General features: G+C 48.6%; 2 long non-coding RNA genes across 3 annotated transcripts in view; one reads left to right on the top strand and one right to left on the bottom strand.

Moving 5' to 3' along the window:
* The window catches only part of LOC308464149, a 65,692-nt gene extending 53,255 nt beyond the window's left edge, over positions 1-12,437 (bottom strand). The window contains exons 1-3 of one of the 2 annotated variants that reach the window (XR_013979890.1): positions 9,144-12,437; positions 8,873-9,052; positions 46-1,784 (exon numbers count right to left, since the gene is read on the bottom strand). This is a non-coding gene — a long non-coding RNA (uncharacterized lncRNA). Of the gene's footprint in view, positions 1-45; positions 1,785-8,872 lie in introns of both variants that reach the window. The other variant, XR_013979889.1, reaches the window with a different exon arrangement.
* Positions 1,775-11,675, top strand: LOC308464150. The gene is made up of 2 exons (XR_013979891.1): positions 1,775-2,418; positions 7,999-11,675. It is a non-coding gene; the product is annotated as an uncharacterized lncRNA (long non-coding RNA).
* Positions 12,438-13,712: the final 1,275 nt, after the last annotated feature.

Genomic DNA, 13,712 nt, shown 5'->3' with positions numbered 1-13,712 from the left:
TTCCTTCAGAATGGATAGGTTTGATCTTCTTGCAGTCCATGGGACTTCTCAAGAGTATCCTCCAACGGTGCAAGTTAGGGTTGTCATATTTTGAAGAGCAAAAAAAGAGGACACATTTGCCAACTTCTACTTTTAACTATGGATCACTATGACAACACTCATTTTACAAACCCATGAAAAAGGGCGTATCCTGGAAAAAGAGGACACATGGCAACCCTAGAAGTCTGGGTGGGGAAATTGGTCCTCCAGGTGCTGTCAGGACTACAACTCCCATCAGCCTCTGTAGTGGTGTCCTGCAGTATCTGACGGGTTGCAGGTTCCTGGCCGCTGAAGGAAGTGATTCCACCCTGATGCTACATTTGGTGCCTGCTAAATATTTGCACAGCAGCGCCTTCTCTACTATGCGGTGCTCCAGGTGTTCTGGACTGCAACTCCAAATCATCCCTGATCATTGACCACGCTGACGGGAGTGGTAGTTTGCCAACCTGGTGCCCTCCAGATGTTGCTGAATGCTGATACAGTACATACCCATCAGTATTTTTCTGGCACTTTGAAGAGCAATGCCTTGTAAAAGGTCCTTGCCCTGAGGAGTTTACAATACACATTTCAATCAGGAGGAGGTAAAGGCAGCAGGAGGGTGCAAGAAGAAAAAAGGCTGGCGGAAAAGGGTGTTAATGTGCACAAATGCAGTTGGGTGTTAATGGGGAGTGGTGGGTGGACTGAGGACTTAAGGTGAAAGCTTTGGGAAAAATAAGGATTTTTAGGAGGGATTTGAAGGAAGAGGTGGGTCTTAGGCCACATTAACACACCATATTTTTAAAGAACTATGATACCACCTTAAACTGCCATGGCTTCCCCCAAAGAATTCTGGGAGCTGCAGTTTCTTAAGGGTGCTGAGAGTTGTTAGGAGATTTTTATTCACCCCCAGAGCTGTTTAAGAATCAGTCCTTCACAGGGAACTCTGAAAATTGTGCATCTTCATTTGAGCTACAACGTTCCAAGTTGAAACATAGCACTTTAAATGTATAGGGGACGTGGGTGGCTCTGTGGTTTAACTAGGACTTGCCGATCAGAAGGTCGGTAGTTCAGATCCCCGCGACGGGGTGAGCTCATATTGCTCGGCTCCTGCTCCTGCCAACCTAGCAGTTCGAAAGCACATCAAAGTGCAAGTAGATAAATAGGTACCGCTCCGGCAGGAAGGTAAACAGCGTTTCCGTGCGCTGCTCTGCTTCACCAGAAGCGGCTTAGTCATGCTGGCCACATGATTCGGAAGCTGTACCCCGGCTCCCTCGGCCAATAATGCGAGATGAGCACCGCAACCCCAGAGTCGGTCACGACTGGACCTAATGGTCAGGGGCCCCTTTACCTTACAGCTAAGGAATGAAGTTTTGTGCTTGCTTTAGGAAAATAACTTTGTAGTTCTGTTCTCACCTCCAGTTAATTATCCTTGCGAACAAACCTAAAGATCATTTAGCACTTTAAGGATTTTAAACATTTCTTAAAGGGAATCAACCATCTGTATACTTCAATGTGGCTACAGAGCTTGGGGAGGGGTGTCCTGTGGCCCTCCAGGTGCTGTTGAACTCCAACTCCCAGCAGCCTCAGCCAACATTGCTAATGCTGAGGGATGGTGAGAGTTGTAGTCTGGAGGTCCACAAGTTCCTCACCACTGCTATAGTTGTGTATACATCAGGAAAGACCAGACCTTTTTCGTTTGTTTAAATGGTGGAAGTCCTCCAGATTTTTTCACGCAACGAAAAGTCCTCTCTCTTCATTTCAGTAGCCTAAATTAGGTGGGAAAAATAATGTTGTGGCTATTGTTCAACACACATTGAAAGCACATGGCTTCTCCCAAACAACCCTGGGAACTGTAGTTTGGAGTAGAAGCCCTATAGTGGGGACTACAGCTTCCAGGAGTCTTTGGGGAAGCCATATGAGTTAAACATGCATTGAATGCACTTTAAATGTAGGGTGTGGATCTGCCCCCAAAGCACCCAGAGATGTATTGGTAGACCATCCCAATCTACTTCCAATCTACACAGGACAGCGACCAAGGGGTAAAAGTGTGTGTGGTTAAGAACCGCTGTTTCGTGTTCTCTTCCGTCTCTTTTCCAAGTAGCCTGGCACTTTGACTGATGAAAGCCGCGCCCTGGGAGCAGCTGTTTACTCTTCTGGGGGAAAGGGTACCTCCATTCTGCTGAGTCACAGATCCAAATGACGAACTTATTATGCCATTAGGAAAATGACCTGAGGGAGGAAGGGAGGGGAGCTGGATAGGCAGCAGTACCTGAATTTAAAGCAAAAAATATGGGATGGGAAGCAAAAATCTCTTAAGAGATGAATGCAAGATAGTAACATCTTTGGTGGAACTGTGACACAGAGCCTTTGGGATAGCATGGTGGAATCACTATAGGGAATGTCAGGGAACTGACATCGGAGCTAGAGGCGGAGGGAAGGCTCTCAAATGATGCAGGAGAAGGGCCCAGCAGGGAGAGAGGCAGCTCCGCAGATGGGGAAGCAAATCAGCGCTACACCAGGGATAAGGAGGGGCTGATGGGGGAATCGGCGAGAGGGCTCCAGGACTCTTCACCGGAAACCAGCGGGGAGAGCACGGGTCCCCCGCTACCCACTTCCGCGCAGAGAGAGTAGGAGGAGACTGGGTGTCAAACAACTTTTATGTTGGAAAAGATTTAAGAAACGCCCACTGATGGATTCTGCTAGCGACTGAGGCAGCCACGAAGTGAAGGGCTGCCCAGACAGAAAGGTTTAGCAAGGCAACAAAGCCTGGAGAGGCAGCAACTTACGCACGAGCAACCCATACACATCACAGCAATCCGTCAGTCCCTGACGTCGCTCGTGCACGGCGACTGGCAGGCAGCATCATGAGCAAAACCGGAGAAGCTGGCGCCACGGAGGTAGCAGCTGGAGGGCAAAATCTGGTGGAGAGGAACCGAGATTTGGAACAGCATGTGGCTCTGCTGATGGCGCGGCTGGACGAAAGGCGGTCTCAGGATGCTCAGGTCAGACCCACCCCCGTAGCAAGGAAGGTACCGGGACTGGTACACAAGTTTGGAGGGAAACCCCAGGACTACAGTGCGTTCCGAACGGAAATAGAGTACGCTTTGGAACTGCAACAGAATGATTTTGCAGACGATGGGAAAAGGGTTGCCTATATTGTCGGACATCTGCAGGATGGGGCCAGAGATTGGATCAGGCCCCTAATGGCAACGCAGAATGCCGCCTTGAAAGACCTGAGGAAATTCTTCCAGGCGATGGATGCGATGTCTTCCAGTGATGTGCAGCAAAGTGTGACTCGGCGGGAACTGATGGGTTGCAAACAGGGGAACCAGTCAGTTAGAGACTACTGGTCACGCTTTGCCATGTTAGTCCACCGGCTCGGGTGGGATTTGGACTCTGAACCTATTCAAATGCTGTTCGAGGAGGGGTTGTCCCCAACGGTGAAGGACGAGCTTTCCCGCGCACTCCGCCCGCAGTCGATGGATCAGCTGACCAAGGCTGTGCTTGCGATTGGTGTAAGGCAGGAAGCGCGGGCCCAGGAGAAGCGGGAAGGGAGAGAGCAACATTACCATGACTACCGCATTCCTGAAATACCAAGGCAGCCTTCCCCGCCGGTGGAGCCCATGGAAATAGATGGGGCGCGCGCGCAGGAGATTTCAAACTCCAGTGAAGGTCGCAAGAGAGAGGGAAAGGATGGGAAAACCACCAAGAAGTGTTTTCTCTGCCAGCGGCCAGGACATTTTGCCAGGGTCTGCCCGCAAAGAAAGGCCTGGCAAGGGATGGTGGGAGCTGCAGGGGGTGAGGAGGAGATGGTACAGGAGCAGGGAAATGCCAAAGCTTGGCTGCCACTCAGCGGGCACAGCAGCCAGGCCAGCAACCAATAGAAGTGCCCAAACCAGACCCCCCCAGGGCGGCTATAGCCATAGAAGTGGTGCTAGAACTCCCAAATGGGCACCCAGTCAAGGTGAAAGGGCTGTTGGATTCAGGCAGTTCCTGCAATTTCTTCAGCAAGGACTTTGCACTAGAGCACCAGCTCCACCTGCTGCCCCTGGATTTCCCCTTGCAAGTAACCACCATTGATGGCAGGGAGCTTCTGGGAGGGGAAGTGACGCACCAGACCCCACCAATGAGAATGAGGGCTTCCAGGCACACGGAGACTATCGCCTTTCACGTAGCCTCACTGGCAGGGCCCCCAATAATATTAGGGATGAGCTGGCTAGCACAACATGATCCAGTGGTGGCATGGCATCAGAGAACGGTCACCTTTGGGTCCGCTTACTGCTTGGAACACTGTCTAGGGGGAGAAACCCCAAGGATGACCGTGGCCAGGGTGGCTGGGATAGCTGTGGAGCCGAAAGGGGAGGTGCCACCACAATATGCTGACCTGCAGGAAGTCTTCAGCGAGAAGGAGGCAGATAGACTACCCCCACATAGGCCCTTTGACTGCCAAATCAACTTGCTCCCTGGGGCGCAGCTACCGGTGGGTAAACTGTATGCCATGTCGGACAGGGAGATGAAGGAGTTGCGGGAGTTTATTGACAAGAACCTGAAGAGGGGGTTCATAAGGGAATCAAAGGTGTGGGGGGCAGTTCTTTGTGGACAAAAAAGGGACTAACCAGCCCAGATTGGTCGTAGATTTCAGGGCGTTAAATTTGGTATCAGAACCTGTGACCTTCCCAATGCCCAGGATTGACGACATTTTAACACGGGTGAGGCAGGGAAAGATTTTTACCAAGCTGGACCTCAGGGGAGCCTACAATTTGATTAGGATGAGGGAAGGGGACGAATGGAAGACCACAATTTTCACCCCCTTGGGGGCCTTTGAGTACTTAGTTATGCCCTTTGGATTACAGTCAGGCTCCGCCTGTTTTCAAGCTTTCATGCACCACGTGTTGGGGTCCCTGCCGTACAAGAACTGCGTAGCCTTCTTGGACGACGTCTTAATCTATTCGGACAACGAGAAGCAACATGTCAGAGACGTCAGGGAAGTGCTGAAGAGACTGCAGAAGCACCAGTTGTGGGTCAAGCTGGAGAAATGTCAGTTTCACGCCAGAGAAGTCGAGTTTTGGGGGTACAAGCTGTCAGACAAAGGCTTAGCGATGGACCCAAGCAAGGTGCAGGCAGTGCTGGAGTGGAAGACTCCCACAACCCGGAAGGACGTGCAGAGGTTCCTAGGGTTCAGCAACTTCTACAGGAAGTTCATCAAGAACTTCGCCCACTTGACAGCACCCATCACAGACTGTCTCAGTAGCAAAAGGAAGTTCGCCTGGACAGAGGAGGCCCAACAATCCTTTGAAAAACTGAAGAAAGCGTTCGCATCGGAAGAGCAGCTCCTGCACGTGGATCTGGAGAAACCCATGAGGCTAGAGACCGACGCGTCCGACAGAGCCATTGGGGCGGTTCTTTTGCAGCCAGGGAGGAGCAAGCAGGAATGGAGACCGTGTGCCTTCTTCTCAAGAAAGCTGAACAAGTCGGAGCAAAACTATATGGTGTATGACCGCGAACTGCTTGCGATCTATGCGGCGTTTCGTCGATGGCGACATCTACTAATAGGGGTGCAGCACAAGATCCAGGTTTGTACAGATCACAAGAACTTGGAATACTGGAGGACCGCATGAGTGCTCAACCAGAGACAGACTCGATGGGCACAGGAGTTCTCCAAGTTTTCCTTCAAAATCCGATATGTGCCAGGAGAGGAAAACGTGAGAGCAGATGCTCTCTCCCGGAAACCGGAGTACTTGGAAGGAGAGGGGCCACCGGAGATACGACACATGATCCCCGAGGACCGATGGGTGTGGGGGGGAACATTGGTGGGGCAACGAAAACTGGCTGGACTTACTAGAAATGACGTGTTCGCACAAACTAAAATCCGGGAACACTGAGACGGAAGAGAAACCCAAGGAGGGTTTGAGGAGAAGGAAGGGGTGCTGTACTATAAGGGGGCGCTGTATGTACCGGGGGAGACCCTACGGGGAAAGGTACTCAAACAACTCCACGACAACCCCACAGCGGGGCACTTTGGACAGCACAAAACCATGATGCTCGTCACCAGGCAGTTCTGGTGGCCCAGGGTGAGGGAGGATGTACGGGAATATGTACGGGGTTGTGACCGCTGCCAAAGGGCAAAGGGGGAGCGGGCTGCCCCCGCAGGATTACTGGAACCCTTACCCACGCCGGGGAAACCTTGGGAGGTGGTATCCATTGATTTTATGACCGATTTGCCCAAGCCCCGGGGGAAGACAGCGGTCATGGTAGTGGTCGACCTACTAACAAAAATGTGCCATTTTATAGCTTGCTCACATGCGGTCACGGCAGAGGAAACAGCTAGGTTGTTTGTAGATCACATCTTCCGGTTGCATGGAGCTCCTTCGAGGGTCATCTCCGACCGCGGGAAACAATTTACTTCCCGTTTCTGGAGGAAGCTCATGAGCTTGCTGCAGGTCGAAGTGGGCTTCTCAACGGCGAGACACCCAGAAACCAACGGGCAAGCAGAAAGAGCGAACAGTATTCTCCAGCAATACCTACGCTGCTACGTCAGCGAGAGGCAGAACGATTGGGTAGAAAAAATTCAGCGCTGGCTGAATTTGCGTACAATAACGCTGAACGTGTGTCAACGGGAATGAGCCCGTTCATGGCCAATTATGGGTGTCACCCCAGGGCCTTCCCGGGGAGTGGGGAGGAAGGTTGGAGTGTACAGGCAGCAGAGCAGTTTGTGGAAGAAATGGAAGCCCTGCACCAGCAACTCAAGATGAACTTGGAGCGGGCCAAGGAAATTTACAAGAGGCAGGCAGACAAGCGCCGTAGGGAAGGGGAGACCATACGGGTGGGAGATCGGGTGTGGTTGTCAACCCAAGGGTTACCTTTTAAGGGGGGATGCAAGAAGTTGCAACCCAGGCGGTGGGGACCGTTTGAGGTAACACAGCAGGTGAACCCCATGGCATTCAAGCTCAAATTGCCTGACAGCATGAAGATACACCCGGTGTTCCATAGGTCCCTACTCTCACCGTACAGGGAAGGAAGGGGATTCCCGGGGCGAGAGGGAGAAGTCACCACACACCCGCAGGTAGAAGAGAGGGAGCACCACAACTTGGCCACGGAAATACTTGATTCAAGGTGGCGAGGGCGCCAGGTAGAGTACTTGGTGGCTTGGGAGGGAGAACCCGGGTCGGAAAACACGTGGGTTCCCGCGGAGGCAATCACTGACGGGTATCTGGTGGAGGAATTCCACCGCCTGTTCCCGGACAAACCCAAACCACTAGCGAGATTCTGGGAGAAGCAATTTGGAACCACAGACGATGAAGAGGATTTTGTGGGTTTTTCTGTCTCCGAAGGGGAGGGAGAAGAGGCTTCGGAGGACGAAGAATCAGACTGGGAGGCCCACCCCGCGGGAAGGGATCAGAACGGGTGGGAAGCGGGTTTTGAATCCTCAGATGATGGCGACAGCTCCTTCCGGGGGTTCCCCGCATCGTCGGCCGAAGAAAGGGACGAAGTTGGGTCAACAGGTCGGGCCGGGGGTGGAGGGGGTCCTGGGGGGGAGGTGGATGTCAGGGAACTGACATCGGAGCTAGAGGCGGAGGGAAGGCTCTCAAATGATGCTGGAGAAGGGCCCAGCAAGGAGAGAGGCAGCTCCGAAGATGGGGAAGCAAATCAGCGCTACACCAGGGATAAGGAGGGGCTGATGGGGGAATCGGCGAGAGGGCTCCAGGACTCTTCACCGGACACCAGCGGGGAGAGCACGGGTCCCCCGCTACCCACGCCCACCCTGCGCAGAAGACTTCCGCGCAGAGAGAGTAGGAGGAGACTGGGTGTCAAACAACTTTTATGTTGGAAAAGATTTAAGAAACGCCCACTGACGGATTCTGCTAGCGACTGAGGCAGCCACGAAGTGAAGGGCTGCCCAGACAGAAAGGTTTAGCAAGGCAACAAAGCCTGGAGAGGCGGCAACTTACGCACGAGCAACCCATACACATCACAGGGAAGATATGTGAGCTCCACAGAACCATGCAGTGACCCTTTTACTGAGTCAGACTCTTGGGGCATCTAATTCATTACTATTTACACTGAGATGCAATGTGGCTTTTCAGGGTTTCAAGGCAGGGGACACTCCCAGCCCTACTTGGTTATACTAGGGATTGAAAATGAGATGTTCTGCACACCAAGCAGGTGGTTGGACTAGATGACCCCTGGGGTCCCTCCCAACTCTAGAATTCTATGATTCTGTATATTGGGAGGGCCAAAGGTTCCCCACACCTGGTCAACAATGGCAGTGGCTCTCCAGGAGATGCATGGGATGGAACCTGGGACCTTCTGCATGCAAAGCAGATGCTCTACCACCGAGCTACAGCCCTTCATCCCAGGCATGGATGGGGTACCTGCGGCCCTCCTCATGTAGCTGATTATAGTTATACTGCAGCTCCATAAAGCCACACATTTTTATTTATTTAATGGACTCCTAGCCTACCTTTTGAGGGGGTATACCCCTCCTGCCATTAAACAAATAAAACACGTTGAAATCCAACAATTTAAACTAGCAGTAAAAACAATCAAGACTCCACAGATTAACGGTTTTTAAACAGCCACAATTTTTTTAAAAAAATATTTATCTTAACTGCAAGGCCATAAAAAGCTACCCCCGTTTAACACCCACCTGCCCCATGGCAGGTGGGTGCAGGAAACCTGCATGCCCACCCACACGAAAAATTTAAGCTGGTAGGCCACTTTTCTGCCTCAAGCAATACTCCTGTTGTCACTAGAGAGGCCTATAAAAACACCTGCAAGGTCACTGTGAACCATTCCAAATCAGCACCTGTTACTCAAAAGGGAAAAAACAGCCTTGCCTCAGATTAGCACTGACCTGGAGTTTTGTTGCTTTTTTTATTGCTCAGAAATTTGCATAAAAACCGGCCTCTGTTTTCTCTCTGTGAATTATCTCTTCCTGTGACTCATTCCCCACCTAGAGTTTCTCCTGCTCATGGCTGCCTCTCCCCAGTTCTTTCTACATGAGGGGGGCACAGGCCTGGGCTGATGAAGGAAGCTAAAGGAAGAAGAGAGAGAGAGAGAGAGAGAAACTGGTTCATATGCAAACAACCAAGGATGCATAAGAAGTGATTGGGTCAATGGCTCACCTAGTCCAGCATCCTGTTTCTCACAGTGAGCAACCAGATGCCTCACTGCCTCTGACCATAGAGGCAGAGCATGACCATCTTGGCTGGTAGGCACTGAGAGCTTATCCTCCACGAATTTGTCCAATCCTTCTGCAGAAGTGACTTCCATTGTTTAACTATGCACGTTTCCTCTTTCTGCTCTCCTCCCAGCAGCTCTTCCTCCTCTGGTCACAGCTGTGGATATGCAACCTGTTTGATGGTCTCCAGGCACTGCAGTCATCTGCAAGGGATTCCCGTAAGGGTCAATGGCACCAGCCTTTGAGTCACATTTGCAAACTTCCTTGTAACACAGAGTTGGTCTGCCAATACACGTAGACATCTCCAAGGCAGTGCAGATGTCGGAGACGGAACTGCACAGTCCATGCTGGGTATGTGAGTTTGGGAGGGCGCATATTTGTTTGAGACTCTGTCCTGCCATGTGATACCCAAAAACTTCCTGGTGGAGCGCATGTGTTCCCGTATCAGTCGCTACAGCCACAGCAGGCGCTGTAACTCTCCAATTATTTTCTTCACCTCCAAAGGAACACTCATCCATTGTCTTCAGAGAAAGATGGATGCCATCAAGCATGAAGACTTTCTTTTAACTGTCCTAAATCTTCAGCTCCATTGGATTTTCATGAGTGTTATGAGAGACAGTGCTATTTTTCTAGAAAAAGAGGTGCCAGAACTCACCAGGAACACCTCCCTCCTTCTCTTACAATGGCAATGGCGCCCAGCTGAGAGGTGCTGGAACTGAGCCTTGGAGAGGGAGAGCTTTTCTCTACCCTCTCCATGGCACGCCATGCATAATTTTATAAACTTCTATCAGATCACCTCTTACGTGCCTTTTCTTAAACTAAAAAGATCCCAGTTGCTTGAAGCTTTCCTCATTGTGGAGTTGCTCCATACTCACGATAATGTTGGTTGCCATTTTCTGAATATTTCCCAACTTTACAACAGCAAGTTCCGAAGTCTTCATTGGCTGCAAAGATATGCTTGGAAATGTATGGGACACGACATGCCCGTTATCGCTCAATATATCAAAAGCCAGAAAGGTGGCTAAACAAGATCCGCACAGATTAAGTGCAACAGAGGTTCAAGTAGTTGCCTCTTCTCCATGATATAATTGCTCCCAGGCTCCAAAGTAATCGGAAAAAATAATAATAAATGGCAAGCAAATTGCTTTAAAAACAACCAAACAGGCAAAATTATTGGAAAAATAAGAAAATTGACGCAAATTTGCTTGAATTATACAGGTCATAGAGTTCAGGCTTTTGTTGCTTAGAAATTAGGCGTGCTGGGTGCAACACTTTAATTGATGCCAGGCCCTATATTTTGTGATCAAAGCCTGTTCTTTCAGCAACGCCCTGGGGCGGCATAAAAAATTCCTTCTCACCTGACAATTCCCCAACTCTGAGGTGTGTCTCCTGAGGGCAATTACGAAAGCATCATGTAGTGAACAAGTTTCACCTTTGTCTCCTTTCAGCCCCAAAGGGAGCATTCTCAGTTTATCACCCTAGAGATAGTGGGTTGTTGGGGAAAGAGGGGGGAAAGCACACATTTATATTCCTCAAGAGATTGGGGGCGGGGGGGAGGGAGAGCGAGAAAAGCCAGATCTCTTACGCAAGGGAACGGGCTCTTAACGTCTAAACAGGGCGGGAAAGTGACGTTATCGGAAGAGGGATGGTGACCTTTGGAGCAGAGCAAAGAACGTAACTCAAGGCATTTAGAAATGGGCCATCGATTCGTGCAAAGGTCACTGTTTGCGTTGAAAGACATGGCCTGCCTGACCGTTTTTGTTATCTCGATCCCTACAAATTTGCTTACACTGTTAGCCCACCCTCTCACCAAACCCCTTGTGTTCAAGTGTTTGGGAGCATTCCCAGTTTATACATGTGTTTGGTGCCCCAGAGAGCTCCAAAAACAGTGACCACCAGGCAATGTCAGCTACGACCGAAGGGGAATGTTGTGCAAGTGTGTGCCTATTGGAAACAACATTCTCCTCCTGCCACAGCATCATTAATTTTTTTTTGCCTCAGTTGAAAGTTGTCAGTCAAGTGTGGAGAGGATTTTTTTTTTTTTTTAAGTACATCTACTCATTCGAATCCACAGATCTTCAAATTGAGGAGTGGTCTCTTGACAGTCCTTATAACAGTAAATATCTATAAAGTTGGGTACTGTAAGGTTACGAGATCTTGAATGAGGGCCCTTGTTTCCATCAATATCTAACTCCATTCTCATTTTTAAAAAAGGTTTGGGAAAAGCAAAATCCACACACAAAAGATTGCTCTGAGGATAAAATGTGTGTATGTACTTTATGTATATACAGTGCTTTTTGTGTGACCATACTCGCCAATATGGAGTAGTCAATGGCAGCCATTTTGTTCTGGAACCCATGACACTTTTGAGTAAAATATGAGGACCGGCACCTTGGGTTTTTTTAAACCTTATCTATATCTGAGTGTGTGGAAAAGGTACCTGTCTATCTTTTTAAAATCATTTACAACCTGCTTATTTATTTTTTAAAAACACACCCTTCAGATATGACTTTAAGTTCCTCAGAGGAAAGTGCATGTAAATGTTATAAATGGATAAATTAATGAACATTTGTGTTTAAAGAAATATATGCCTTTACTCCAGAACTGAGCACATCAGTTTGTACACCATGGTGCTTCTTTTCACCACAGAACTTTTATAAGAAGGAAATCTGAGGTGATTTTATGTGCTAACACAAAGGCCACACTGGCTTCATGGCTCGCAAGGGATTCTGGTGGGGGGCAGGAGTCACTTTATGACCCTTGTTGAGGAGAAAATATGGGATATATTTCACACACATTCAAGCAGTTCGAAAGACCAGCACCAAAATGTGAACTTTTCTAGACATAAGCCACATGGTTTGCCACAAATGAGCGTAAATGCAGGCGATAATGATGTCTTTCTCAAGCCCACAGGTGACCAAGTCCTAAACACATTCATAGATGGAGGGAAATTTAGCCAGCAGGAGGGGAAATTTCTGAGGTAAAACTGTGCTTCTAGTTCTTATCAGTAGCGGTTTCAAAACAGTCTGAAGAAAAGCCCTTCCCTTCTAGAATCCTCAAAAACTCAATCACCAACTTCTGACTAGCAGTGCAAACCTGCATGTATTTACTCAGATTTAAGTCTTGCTTAATTCAATTATTTCTCTTTTACCCTTTCTTCTGCTGCCCCGATTTAGATTGTAAGCTGCTTGCAGACAGGGACCTACCCGTCTGTTCAATACATGGATTTTTTGATTGCTTGTTGGGGCAAAACAAATTCTGCAATGCTCCACATACAAACATTATATATATATATATTTCTTTCTTTCTTTCTTTCTTTCTTGAAATAAAAAATCACATGCACATGGATGCAGATATCCAACTGGAGTCATCTTCCACAGTATGGTGGACCTAGGATGAGGACTTTATCTCTGCTGCTTAATTTTGCTGTTTTAAAGCTCATAATATCTGCCCAGATAGCCTTAAACCTATATCTGGAAATATACCTATATATATCTGGAAGCAAGCCCCTGCCAGCATATAAAGAGGGAAATGTGACCAAGAAAATAAATTAGGACAGACTGAACACAGCTATTGCCTTCAGGGCTCTTGTAGGAGGGGACACAAGTGTCTGCAGGAGAAACCTCAGGTGTGGGACCATCAGTTGTTTGAATCAATTTCAGCTTACCCCACAGGTTCATATTGTACCAGAGTGAGCTGTTAAAAATGGGGTGCTTTACATTTCCTTTGGAAGCCCTTAGACCCCAGTCATGGAGGATGGCAATCTGCACTTACACAGTGAAGGAAATGTATTTTTGACATGCCCTGGAGCATTTTCATTATCTTCTAAAATTCCACATAGTTTCAGGAATAAGCTTTGCCATTGTGGTACCATTTAAGCCAGGGGGCAGCAACCTTTATCAGCTGTGGGCCGGTCCACCGTCCCTCAGACCATGTACTGGGCCGGACTATATTTTGGAAAAAAATAAATAAAAATGAACGAATTCCTATGCCCCACAAATAACCCAGAGATACATTTAAAATAAAAGCACACATTCTACTCGTGTAAAAACACCAGGCAGGCCCTATAAATAACTCAGAGATGCATTTTAAATAAAAGGACACAATCTACTCATGTAAAAACACGCTGATTCCCGGACAGTCCACGGGCCGGATTGAGAAGGCGATTGGATCACATATGGCCCACAGGCCTTAGGTTGCCTACCCCGATATAAGCCTTGAACAAAATGGTAATTGCTTAAAAAAACAACCAGTCACACAGTTCAATCCAATCCACGTTACACTAGCTTTGAGTCTTGTGGATTTCAACGTATTATCTAGTAAAAGTCAAGCTGGTGCCAAATACAAGTTTCCTTATGATTCACAATTACCTGGAACCCTCAATTTATGCACAAAAAGCAGATCACTCTCTCATACACACACACACTAATTTGGTATTCATACATTCTTACCCCTTGACCACCTAGGATAGGGATATGCTATAAATGTAGTAAGTGTTGGGTAGCAGCCTGAA

Source organism: Podarcis pityusensis, assembly GCF_964106645.2.
Source record: "Podarcis pityusensis genome assembly, chromosome: 15".
NCBI classification, from domain to species: Eukaryota; Metazoa; Chordata; class Lepidosauria; order Squamata; family Lacertidae; genus Podarcis; species Podarcis pityusensis.
Note: the sequence above shows the minus strand (reverse complement) of the source record. Positions and strands in the feature narration are given on the sequence as shown.